This window comes from Equus asinus, chromosome 24, assembly GCF_041296235.1.
Source record: "Equus asinus isolate D_3611 breed Donkey chromosome 24, EquAss-T2T_v2, whole genome shotgun sequence".
Lineage (NCBI taxonomy): Eukaryota > Metazoa > Chordata > Mammalia > Perissodactyla > Equidae > Equus > Equus asinus.
Genome location: NC_091813.1, coordinates 68359311 through 68371170, shown reverse-complemented (window position 1 = coordinate 68371170; position 11860 = coordinate 68359311). Strand labels below are relative to the sequence as shown.

Sequence of the window (11860 nt, the reverse complement as noted above, 5' to 3'; positions counted from 1 at the left end):
TTTTTTGTCTATTTCTCGTTTTATTACAGCACTGGCATACTCACTATCACTAGAAATCTTCACTTAAAATTGAATCTTTAGAAAAAATTCTGAAAATCTCAGAAATAAAAAGGGGAAACAGAGTTCAACAAACTTTGGAAGAGAAGAGAAATAAGGTTAATGTTTGAAGAGAGCACGCATGAAGCACCCAGCACCACCTCCGGGAGACCGGGAGCTTTTCAGTCAGTTCTCCTTTCCTCCCACGGGAACACGTGTTTTAGGGTCAGAAGAGTAAAAGGCAGAGCTAAGGGGCCAACAAAGACGAAATCTGAGAGCAGAGAGAGCAGCAAAGTAGGAGCAGCTGAGGGCAGCAGGTGCGGGTTTTGTAGAGATAAGAGAACCCACCAATTATTTCCGCAAACCTCACTGTGTTTTGAAAAGCCTGGGGTTGCCGGGATGGATGCTCCGCTGCTCCCCCTAGATCCCACTGCAGACTGAGATGTTCCTTCCCCAGCTGCTGGAAGTGGTGGCTGTCGTAGCTGTGTCCCCTCCAGGGGACTGCCCTTGGCTGAAGGGAGCCACCCTATCCAAGGGCACGCTCACCCTCCTAGGGCAGCCAGCACCCAGTGGCAGACGGATGCAGGGTTACAGGGCCAGCATCCCCCTGCCTGAAGTGGGGCAACTCTCAAGGGCAGTCCCAGCTCGGAAGCCCCTTGTGGGATTGGCCAAAGCTTCTATTGCAACTACATGGCAGCTCGAGCTCCCTCCACCAGCACTGCTTCCCTCCTCCATCACAGTGCTGAGGCCTGGAGCTCTCGCCTACTGACAACTGCCCACAAATCTCCATTTCAGAGCTGTCTTCAGGGGACCCAACCAATGGTCCTAGGAAACAGGCTCCAATGAGGAATTTTGGAGATTGCTTGCCTGTTGGCCAGCTGGCAGTGGGGACCCCACAAAGGTTGGTACGTGGAGAACTGATACCTTCTCATGTTGTAGGGTCAATTGTCCAAACTGGAGACCTGGGATGGGATGACCAGGAAAGGCAACGCGCGGACTCCCACATGCGAGAGGTACAGGGGCATCATCATCATCAGGGCTGTGGCCCAGGGGAAACCTGATCCATCCAGGGGACTGACGTTGCTGCAGAAGTGACCAGAGTTCAGGCAGACAGTGAAGGGTGGTGTGTATGTGCTGGGGAGGGAGAGACGGTTACAAAAGAGCCTGCCAGCCAAAGGAGACACATCTGCAGAAGCTCTGATGCAGAAAAGTGCCTGGCAACGAGAGGGACTGAGAAATGGCCGATAGATCTCAAGAGAGTGGGAATGAGACAGGGCCAAGGATGGGCCCCATGAGGCTGGCGAAACAGGCGGGGGCCATCGCAGCCGCGGTAAAGACTGCTGTTGCCAACTGAAGAGCAGGGACAAACCGTTGAAGGGTTTGAAACAAGAAAGCTACAAGGTAAGATTTGCCTTGAAAATAAGCCTCTGGCTGTTTGTGAACCGATTGGAGAGAGCGAGGGCGGATGTGAGGACAGTGGCCTCTTGCAGGCTGTCACAGTGGCCGGTTTGGGACGTGGTTGCTCTCACCCGCTGAGCTAGCCATCCCCCTCCTTGGTGGTAGGAAGGCGAGCTGCACCTCCACTCGCTGGTTGACGTCTGCAGAAACCACCTGGGCAATTTCCCTTTAGTTTGCGATTTTAATCTCTACTTAAACACTAGAATATGGGCGCCACAGTGACAGGGACTTTTCTGTGTGTCGCTGCTGTGTCCCCAGCTCCTAATACAGCAGTCAGCACTTAGAAGGCAGTACTTGTTGAAGAAGTGAGTAAGTGAATTTAAGGGAAACTCTCCTGGGGGAAGGGCAGGAAGGTGCTGTGGATCACCCATCCCTTGGTCTGGATGATGAATGTGAGCACGCCCGTGGGGCAGGAGGAGCCCGGGCTGCTCCCCCACTCCGTTCACAGGGTGGGAAGTGTGGGAGGCCAACAGCCACGGCCTGTCCTTGAGACGCACATGGACGGAAGGCTGAGGACAGACGCCTGAGCCAGCTGCAGCCTGGTGCTGGTAGGAAGTTCTGGAGACCTGCTGTCACGTTTTGACACCAACTGATCATTAAGCCTTGTTTTTCATTTCCTGGTTTTTGGTTTTTGTTATTTTAATGGAAGGATTTGGGTGTTATCTTTGAACGTAATCTAAACCACCTGTGAAACACAACGATTTCCAGGCCGGGGCGCATAGAAGAGCCAGTCACTTGACGGAAAGGTAAACAGCTGCTGTGTTCCATCCCCCAAGCTCTGTTTCAGGGCTGAGACCAGCTGAGAGCCGCACTTGAGATTGCTCATAGCTTCTAAACCTTTCTGTGCTGCTCAGGAACGAAAATCATGGTTATGTGGGGATAGTCAGGGATCCCACATTGCGAGGCCCGTGCGGGTGAGCCTGCGCCACTGTCAGGCTGCAAAGCAGGACACCGAATATTCACGCAGAGACGTTGTGGGATGCCCAGACGAGGAGCACGAGAGAACAGTGACATCCGGTGGCTGGCTGGGTACATTTCTGACGCGTGGTGCACACAGATCACAAAGGACGGTCACTCTGCTCCAGGTGCTGGCTTCTCCCTTTGTCCTTCCAAGCTGGGGAACCCCGTGAATCTCCAGGAGATTCTGAGTTCAGATCAACCAGGTTCTACCAAAAATATTTGTCCTTTCCTATTCTCTCCTGGGTTTTTTTACTTTCAGGATAAGCACACTTCTCTCTCTAGAGTTGCAATTGTTTTTTGTTGTTGTTGTTTTTGGGTTTTTTTGCTGAAGAAGATTCGCCCTCAGCTAACATCCGTGCCAATCCTCATCTATTTTTTTGTATGTGGGACACCTCCACAGTGTGGCTGGTGAGTGGAGTGGGTCCACGCCCAGGATCCGAACCTGTGAACCCAGCTGCCGCAGCAGAGCACAGAACTTTAACCACTCAGCCATGGGGCTGGAGCCTAGAGTTGCAGTGTCTTAAGTTGCATCATAAAGTTTAATAGATGTTAATGTTCAATATTTGAAAAAATGAAAGATTCCAAAAATGAGCATTCGTTTTTGTTGAGTATGTATCCAGGGTTAAAATTCTTGGTTCAAAAACTGGGCAGGCTACATATTTGCAGGTCCAGCACAAAATGAAATGCAAGGTCTATTGTTCAAAAAGTGAGGCAATGTGCCATCAAAGGTACTAAAATATAAATGTTTCCTTTTTTCCATGATCTCTCTCAACTTATTATGTTGTTCTTTGATTTGATATTTCAGGTGACTGTAAGTGAAAAAAACTAAAATGTTTAAATAGCAGCATGAATTTCACCATTTGCCTTTATATTGTGCAATGGCAATTTTAAATGCAAATGTGGCAGCATTTAACCTGTATGCAGAATCACTGAAATTACACAACTCATATTTCACAGCTGCTACGTGCATATGTATTTCATTCTTAACAGAACAGTGAAAATGCGGCACTGAATTAAGTCAAATATTTTTATTTCGCTTCCTGGTATGTGCCCATTATAGCAACACTTTCTACCCTCAGTTTATGGTGAGAAAGAGGGACTAAAAGGAGAAAGAACAGTGGGTTGTCCTACCCTTCCTTTCCTTCTCTGTCTTCATTTCCAGCATGTGTGTTTGGCTAATGCAGGGAAGTAACATGAGTCAGAACAGATCTGATAAGATTCTTCAGTTTGCCACATTTCCTAGAACACCACTGCCTTCTTTCTGTGTTCCGTGCAAGTTCCAGTTCTGGCGGAAACAGGCTTCTCGGGGATATCAGCATCCCCCACTGACCTGGTACTCCTTTGAGTCTCCTTGAATTCCCAGGCACGATGGTTTCACCAGAATTCTGTGCTCACGGGCATGGTGAATATGGTAGCAAGGAACAGCAACAGACACACGAATTGCACTTCGCTTGTTCTCAGGTGAGTGCTCCATTGTCTCACAAGACTTTACTTACAAAAAACAAATTTAAAGAGAAAACCTTTAGGAATTTCGAGAGGTGTCCAGCAGGGCATTAAACCATGCATAGAGCCCTTGTGAGTTTGGGGCCCTGAACAACTACCCAGCTCGCCTGTCCATGAACCTGACCCTCTTTGGAAAACTGCTAACCCAACTGAAGACTCCCACCAGCAACATACGAGCGCTGCAGTTGTTCTGACTCCTCACCGACACTCGACGCTGTGTAACCACTGTGGTGGGTGTACCAGCATTTCATTGTGGCTTTAATTTGCGTTTCCATGATGATGGAGGATGTTGAGAGGCCTCTTGTCTCATTGATATCTTGTTTTGCGAAGCGCCTGTTAAAACTTTCGCTCATCTTTGTATTGAGTTGTGTATCTTTTTCTGGTGATTTGTAGGAGTTATTCATATCTTCTGCTTTCTTTCATATATATAGCAGATTTCTTCTTCTGCTCTGTACTTCCTCTTTCACTCTCTTAATGGCATTTTTTGATGAATAGCAGTTGTTAATTTTAATGAATTCTAATTTCTCAATGTGTAGCTTTATAGTAAACCATGATATCTTGGTGTAAGTTGCCCAATTTTGTTCTTCTTCGAGATTATCCTTGCTACTCTGGGCCCTTTTGAAATAAAAACTCTGAATTGACTTACATGCTAACCCAGCATTTTCGAAACTCTTCAGAGCTAAGTTAAATTACCCAGCAGAGGGAACTATGCTAGCACTAGGTAAAGCCACACTACCTCTGGCTTTGGACCAGAGCAAATTATTGATGTCGTGCTTTGTCTTTCCATCTGGAAAAAGAGGAATCGTTAGTTTCTTTTCACATACTCCGGCTAATTAACATGCCTGGCAGGTGCAACCACCAGCTGAATTGTTACACTAACAGTTGAGAACTTTTTTGGTGATCATGAATGCCAAAGTCACCCAACCTTTGCAAGGATTTCCATCTTCTTTACTGCCATCGTTCTTTATGCTACTGACTGAAGTAACCTCTGTGGCTATCTATAAACCCTTCCAGAAGCCATTGTTTTTGTTAGGAATATTGTTTCCATTTTCCATAGTAGTTCTCAAACTCAAAATAGAAAAGAAATGACCAAAACAACATCACAAATCCCTTAGGTGAAAATGTTCTTTAAAATTAAATGAAAGTTGCCTAGTATCCAGAATATATATGTATAAATATATCTGCAGAATACATACACACATCCAGAGAATATGTATATATAACATAATATTCGGCATAATACATGTTATATTTATATGTGATGCATATATAGTTTTTCAGTTTGTGGCTTGTCTTCTAACTCTCTTTTAGTGTCTCTCGATGAGCAGAAATTCTTACTTTCAATGCAGTTAAATTTATCAACCTTTTTATTTCTGGCTAGTGTTGTTTATGTTTAAGAAATGTTTTCTACCGAGGGCCACACAGATTTTCTACTACACGGTGTTCTAGTTGTGCCTCCACGTTGAGCCTTGGAGCGGTTTTCCGGGGCTGCCGTTAACAAAGCTGGCTCAAACGATGGAGATTTGTCGTCTCAGTTCTGGAGGCTACCAGTCTGAGACCAAGGTGACAGCAGGGTTTCTTCCTCCTGAGGGCTGTCGGGAAGACTCCGTTCCAGGCCTCTCCTCTAGCTTCTGGTGGTTTTCTGGCAGTGTGTGGTGTTCCTTGGCTTGTAGACACATGACTCCAATCTCTGCCTTTCTGTTCACATGGCATTATCCCCGTGTGCATGTTGGAGTCCAAATTTCTCCTTTTTGTCAGGAAACCAACCACATTGGATTAGGAGCCCATCCTACTCCAGTATGACCTCATCCTAACTTACCCAATTACGTCTGCAACAACCCTATTTCCAAATAGGTCACTTACGGAGGTACCAGGGGTTAGGACCTCAACATGTGAATTTGAGGGGGAAGGGACATCATTTAACACATAACAACCCTTTAACTATGCACCTCAAATTACTTTTGTAAGTGGTGTGAAATAAGGTAAATACCCAATTTTTCCAGAAGCATTCACTAATAACCCCCTTCTTCCCTACTAGTCTAAAATACCCGCCTTGTCACTTATCAAATGTCCATAAATGTCTGTGTCCGCCTACTGTCTCATTGATCCTTCAGTCCACCACTTCATCTCACTGAGACTGTATAACAAGTCTCGATACATGGAAGGGAAAGTCTTCTCATCTGAACTTTTTAAAAAAAGTCTTATTTCTGGACCTTTGCAATTCCACACAAATTTTATAATCACCTTGTCAAGTTTCACAAAAATCTGTTAAAATTTTGATTGGAATTGCACTGAATCTACAGCCTAATTTTAACAGGTATTGAGTTCTCAATCCATAACCAATGAGAAGAATAGAGACCCAGAAATAAACCTATACAGATGTGGTCAACAATTTTTCAACAAAATGGCTAAAGCAATTTAATGTGGACTGAAAGTCTTTTCAATAAATGGCACAGAAACAACAAGAAATTTGCATGGGAAAAATAATCTCTAATTTTTCCTTATACCATACACAAAAACTAACTTTCAATGTATTATGGATTTAATTGTAAAAGCTAAAACAAGAAAATTTCTAGGAGAAAACATTTTCAACTTTGGGATACACAAAAATTTCTTAGATGGGACACCAAAACACAACCACAAAGGAAAAATATTGAAAAATGAGACTTTGTCAAAATTAAAAACTTTTGCTCTTGCAGACATCATTGAAAAATTAAAAGGCAAGCCAAGAACTCAGAGAAAATATTTGCAGCACACGTATGTGACAAGGGATTTGTGTCCCGAATACAACGGGGCCTCTTACAACTCAGTCGTAAGCAACAACCTGAATGTCCAACAACAGGAGAATGGGAGAACCAAATGCCTGCATTCACACAGCAGAACGTCAGGGAAACAAGGCTGCACGAATATTTCCACACATCTGGACAGCTGGTCTCCTGAGCAAAGCCAGTCGGCGCATCTCGGAATGTCTCCTCTTCCACAGAGTCACCTGTTTCTCACACTGCAAGGGTGTCAGACCTGGAGCCATGTGTTCCCGGTCAAAGGATAGTAAAACTCATCTCCCCAGAGCCACACGTTTGCATGCAGGGTCGGGACCCTCCGCTTCGCTTCCTGGGAGGATCACCCACTTTCCACTTGTTTACACCAGGGAGCAGGGTTTCTCTCTCTCCTCAGAAAGAGCAGCAGGTGAGCAGTGTGCAGCCTCTATACGCTTCCAGATCCATAATTCTGGGCTTCTTCTCTCGAGGTGTGAGCACAGCATCCACCTGGCTCTCATCACGTCACCCCAGAAGAGAGAGAAGAATGGAGCACGGGGACCGGGTGCATTTATTGCTGCAGTGATAGTAGCAACACTGAAACCTCACGTGTGCTTTCAGGATAAAGATGAACAGACGCAGATGTTAAAAACTTACCATGGAACACTCCTAGCCCTAAAAAAGATAAACGCTACTGATGCATGTAGCAACGTGAGTGAGCCTCAAAGGAGTGATGTTGAACAAAAGAAGCCAGATATAAAAGAATACATATTGTATGTTTCCACTGATAGAAAGGTCAAGAAGAGTCAAGACTAGTCAAATGGTAACGGAAGTCAAATAGTGACTTCCTGTTAGAAGGATGTGAGAAGGCACCTGGGTCCTCAGAGTGCTGGAGAGCTTCTCTACTGTGATCTGACGTTGGCACCATCATTGTGTGTATATGAAAAACTTAAGATTAATGTGCTTTAGGTGCCTTATTTGATGCATGTTATGACTTAATAGAAAAACTTTAAGAAAAACCTCAGCCAGTTGTTTTGTGGGAATTGACAAGTGATTCTAAAATTTATATGGAAACGCAAAGGGCAAAAATAGCCAAGATTCTCAAATAAGAGCCAAGTAGAGGGTCTCACTCTACCAGCAAAATGATAAAGTAATCAAAATAGTGTGGTATTGGCGTAACGATAGACAAATCGACCAATGGAACAGAGTACATTCTTTAATCAGAGCCATCGTTAAAGACACAGTCAAGGAGGAAGGCGGATTTGAAGAGCTACAGGGAAAGTTGATTTTTCAGTGAATAGTGCTGGGTCAGTTTGGCTCATATAAAAAAGGAAAACTTGAACCCCTACTTTACGTCAAAATAAAAATCAATGCCAGGTAGATCATAATTTGAAATGTGGAAAACAAAACAAAAAAGCTTTCAGAAGATAACTGAGAAGAAGCTCTTCATGACCTTAGCATGGGATAACACTTTTTAAACAGGACTCAAGAAACAATGCCCATAAAAAGAATAATTTGCAATATATAACTGCTAAAGGCCTCATATTCAGCATATGTAACAAATTCCTTCAAAAAACTAAAAGTAAAATAAAAAGACAATCTAACACAAAAAATAAACAAGAAATGAGCAGACTCATGACACAAGAATATATCTAAATGGCTAATAAAGTTATGAAAAGGTTCTCAATGTCATTAATGATCAGAAAAATGCAAATGAAAACCACAGTGAGATATCACTACCTAGCCTCGAAAATGGCCAAAGTTATGAAGCCTGAAAATACCAAGTGTTGGAAGAATATGGAAGAAGAACCCCCATTAGAGGTGAAGGGAGTGAAAGTTGTTACGACTACTTTGGAAACAGGTTTGGCATTCTTGACTTCAGTTGAAATCACATCTGTCCTATGATCCAGCAATCACACTTCTGGGTACATCGCTGATAAAAACATGTGCACCTAAGAGGAGACACATACAGGAATGTTCAAGGTGGCACTATTGCTAATAGCTCCACACGGGAAAAAGTCAAAATGTCGTCAAAAATGGGATGAATAGGGGCCGGCTCGAGGCCAAGTGGTTAAGTTAGCACACTCTGCTTGGTCCGCCCAGGGTTTTGCCGGTTCAGCCTAATCTTCAGGTTGACTTTTGAAGCAGTCTCCTTAGGACATTCTGAACCCGCCCCCCAGCATAGCTGAGCATCCAGGAATGCGCCTCTGTCCCACTCACTTGTAATTTACGATATGGAAGTCACAAAAATGCTGCTTTTTTCATAAATTAATAAGTATACATCTCAATGTGTGTGTTATTTGACAGTTCAACCCTCAAATGTATTTGCTTTATTTTCTCGAGTGCAAGAGTCATATAAGGACGTCATTGAAGACACAGGTGTTGGAATTAGATTAACCAGGATTCATTTCCCAGTTCTGCCCCTTATTTAGTGAATGGCCCGTCCAAGCCTGCTTCCTCATTTTGTAACTCGGGGTAATGCGATTAACTCGCAGAACTGCTGGAAGGACCTAAGGAGGCAGTAAATGCAACATTCTCAGCATCGCACTTGGCTCAGAGTAAGACTTCAGTAACTTCACATGATGGTGATGACGGTGATGACAATGATGACAGTGTATCCTCCCTGAAACTCTTCAGGAGTTAAACTGGAAAAGGAAACGTCTGTACTTTTTGTTGGTGGTATTAGTGCTGGGGTTGGGGTGGGGGCATTGGTTTATGGCCTTCCTGATCAGAAAGACCAGGAATCCGTACATCAGGCTCCACAAAATTAGGATCTCAGTGTGGTAAACCATGACAAGAAGAGTTGCAATCTTTATGGGCAGAGGAAAACACCAATTTGAATGGGTCGAGTCATTTCAAAACTCTTCTGAAGGACACAGTTCGGCTTATTTTGTCCGGTGAAGGTTTAGGCTGGGAGGGGCTCGGACTGCCTCCTCCTGAGGTTCACAGGGGCGGGTAAGCACGCAGAATTTAAAGGAACAAAGGGAACTCCCTAGGGCGAGTTCCGGGTCACAGGTAAAAACAAAAGAAAAGTCATGACTGTGCTCTTAGTGCATGGGAAACATCAGCTGAACACGGAGCCACTTCTCAGTCACACGCCTCCTACAAAACCACAGGCACCCTGAGGACGGACGGGTGAGTTTCTTAACAGGCACCAGCCCAGTGAAGTTCTGACTTGGTGTCTGACAAGTGCAAAGGGGAACCTGAGAGGAAGGGAGAGAGGGAAGACGATTACAGAAGAGGACTGGCTCACAAACAAGGAGAAAGGACTCCAAAGCCCAAGTACCCACCCACTGGCACCTGCTGTTAGGAGGAAAGGATGAACTGCTCCTGCCAAGTCACGAAGGCTCAGGGGACAGGGAAGGAGGGCCGCGGATCTGTCTGCTTAGCCCCTCGAGGGCGGTGAACAGTTCCTCTTTGAACGGAAATACATACAAGTCCCAAAGTTTAGATACCAAAAAACTATTGGCCCCAAATATTTTTGTGGCAAATATACATCATATTTAACCCACCAGACTTAAAATGATAGTGATGGAGCTAAACTAACGTAATTTACATTTAGTAAGAACAACAGTAACTCAAGATAACACTGATGATGTCCTGATAACACACGGTCCTTGGAAAATGTTCAGTCCTTCCTAAACTCTTACTGAATCAGCAGGAGTCCAGCCAGGAGAACAGAAAACATACCAGTTATTTTAACAGAAAGAACTGGCTATAAGGAATTGGTTAAACAGATGTTGGAGAACTAAAAAAGTAAAAAGGGATTCTGAGAAGGAGACAAAGCAAGCAACTGCAGGAAGCAGCTGCCAGCCCTGGGGCTGGAGAAACCAAAGGAAGGCGGGCTTCATCCGGGAAGAGGAACCCAGGGACCTGGAACAGCAGCCTGTGAGAACGGGGCAGGCAGCCCGGCTGTGCCCCTGAGGGGTGCGATGAGGCCGATTCTGGGGGTTGAGGAGGCGGGAAACCAGCACCAGAGCAGCTGCCCCTGCCAGGAGGGCCACTGTGACAGTCGGGGCGCAGCAGGTCCTTCCCTCCGCCAGCCCTCAGTCCTCCAGCGCCCCTCACCCCCCGTGGGGGAATCTACGGGACCGGCGACACACCAGACGTGTGGTTTGTGGGGTCCCGGGTTCTGCCTCGCTGAGCCGAGTCGCAGCCAGAGGGACAAGCTGGCCTGGACTCACCCTGTCCGCAGTCTTTCCGGCGAGGAGGAAGAAGCCTTCTGAGGGGACTCTGAAAATCCTGCCCATCCTCTCACCCCCTCCCACCAAAATCGCTTCTCTTTTTCATTTCGCGAAGATTCTTTTTTCTAAGATAAAGGTAGTTGACCTATTTTCGGGTCGTGTCTCTCCATTTGCATATTTGGAGACAGGTGTTGGTGTTCCCGAGGGAAAGAGCGGGCAGCCCTCCGCGGTAGGCGTTGGTTTCCGTCCTCAGGCCTGCCCAGCCTCTGCCTGCCTCCCGAGGACCAGGCCGAGCCCGCTCGCTTCCTTCCACCGTTCCCACCTTTCTCAACAGCGCCCCGCCCTCCGGGGAGGAGGCGGCACGTCCCGGCCTGCGTGGACGCCGCCCCTCGGCTCTGCGCCCGTGTCCCGGTCTGCGACACCGGGCGACCCCAGACCGCAGGGGGATCGGGGAATCCCGCACGGCGCGTGGGGAGCGCCCACGGTCCCCGAGGGGTCTCCTTCCCCCCAAGCCTCGGGAGCGACCCCAGGCCTGGGGGCCGCATCGCCCCTCCGCCCGGACGGTGCCCAAGCTGAGACCGGCCTCCCTGCGCCGCCCCAGCCGGCCCGAGGACGGGGCGCACCCACCGTGTGAAGCCCCCGCCCATGGGGAAACCCTGCGCCCCCGCCAGGGCGGACCGAGGGCCCGGGCGCTGCTGCCGCCGCCGCTGGTGCTGCTGCTCGCGGCCGCGCGGTCGGGACGCGCAGGTAGGGGACGGCGGGGGCGCGGACGGGGCGCGCGGATGGCGCGGTTGGGGGACGCAGAGGGTTTCTGGGGGGCGGGCGTGGGGAGCGCGGTGGCTCGCGGTCAGCCTGCCGGATCCGCGGTCGCACTTCCCAGCGCGGGGGTCTCAGGTGGCGGCGGGAGGAGGTGGCTGGACGGCGGTGGCGACAGTGACCGCGCGCGACGCCCCAGCCGGCTGC

The 11860-nt window shown here is 47.3% G+C and overlaps 1 protein-coding gene across 1 annotated transcript in view; it reads left to right on the top strand.

Moving 5' to 3' along the window:
• The first annotated feature begins 11504 nt into the window (after positions 1–11504).
• Positions 11505–11860, top strand: part of IL20RA (interleukin 20 receptor subunit alpha) — a 45187-nt gene continuing 44831 nt past the window's right edge. The window contains exon 1 of the mRNA XM_070496375.1: positions 11505–11644. The gene's annotated coding sequence lies outside the window, so the exon portion shown is untranslated. The remainder of the gene's footprint in view (positions 11645–11860) is intronic.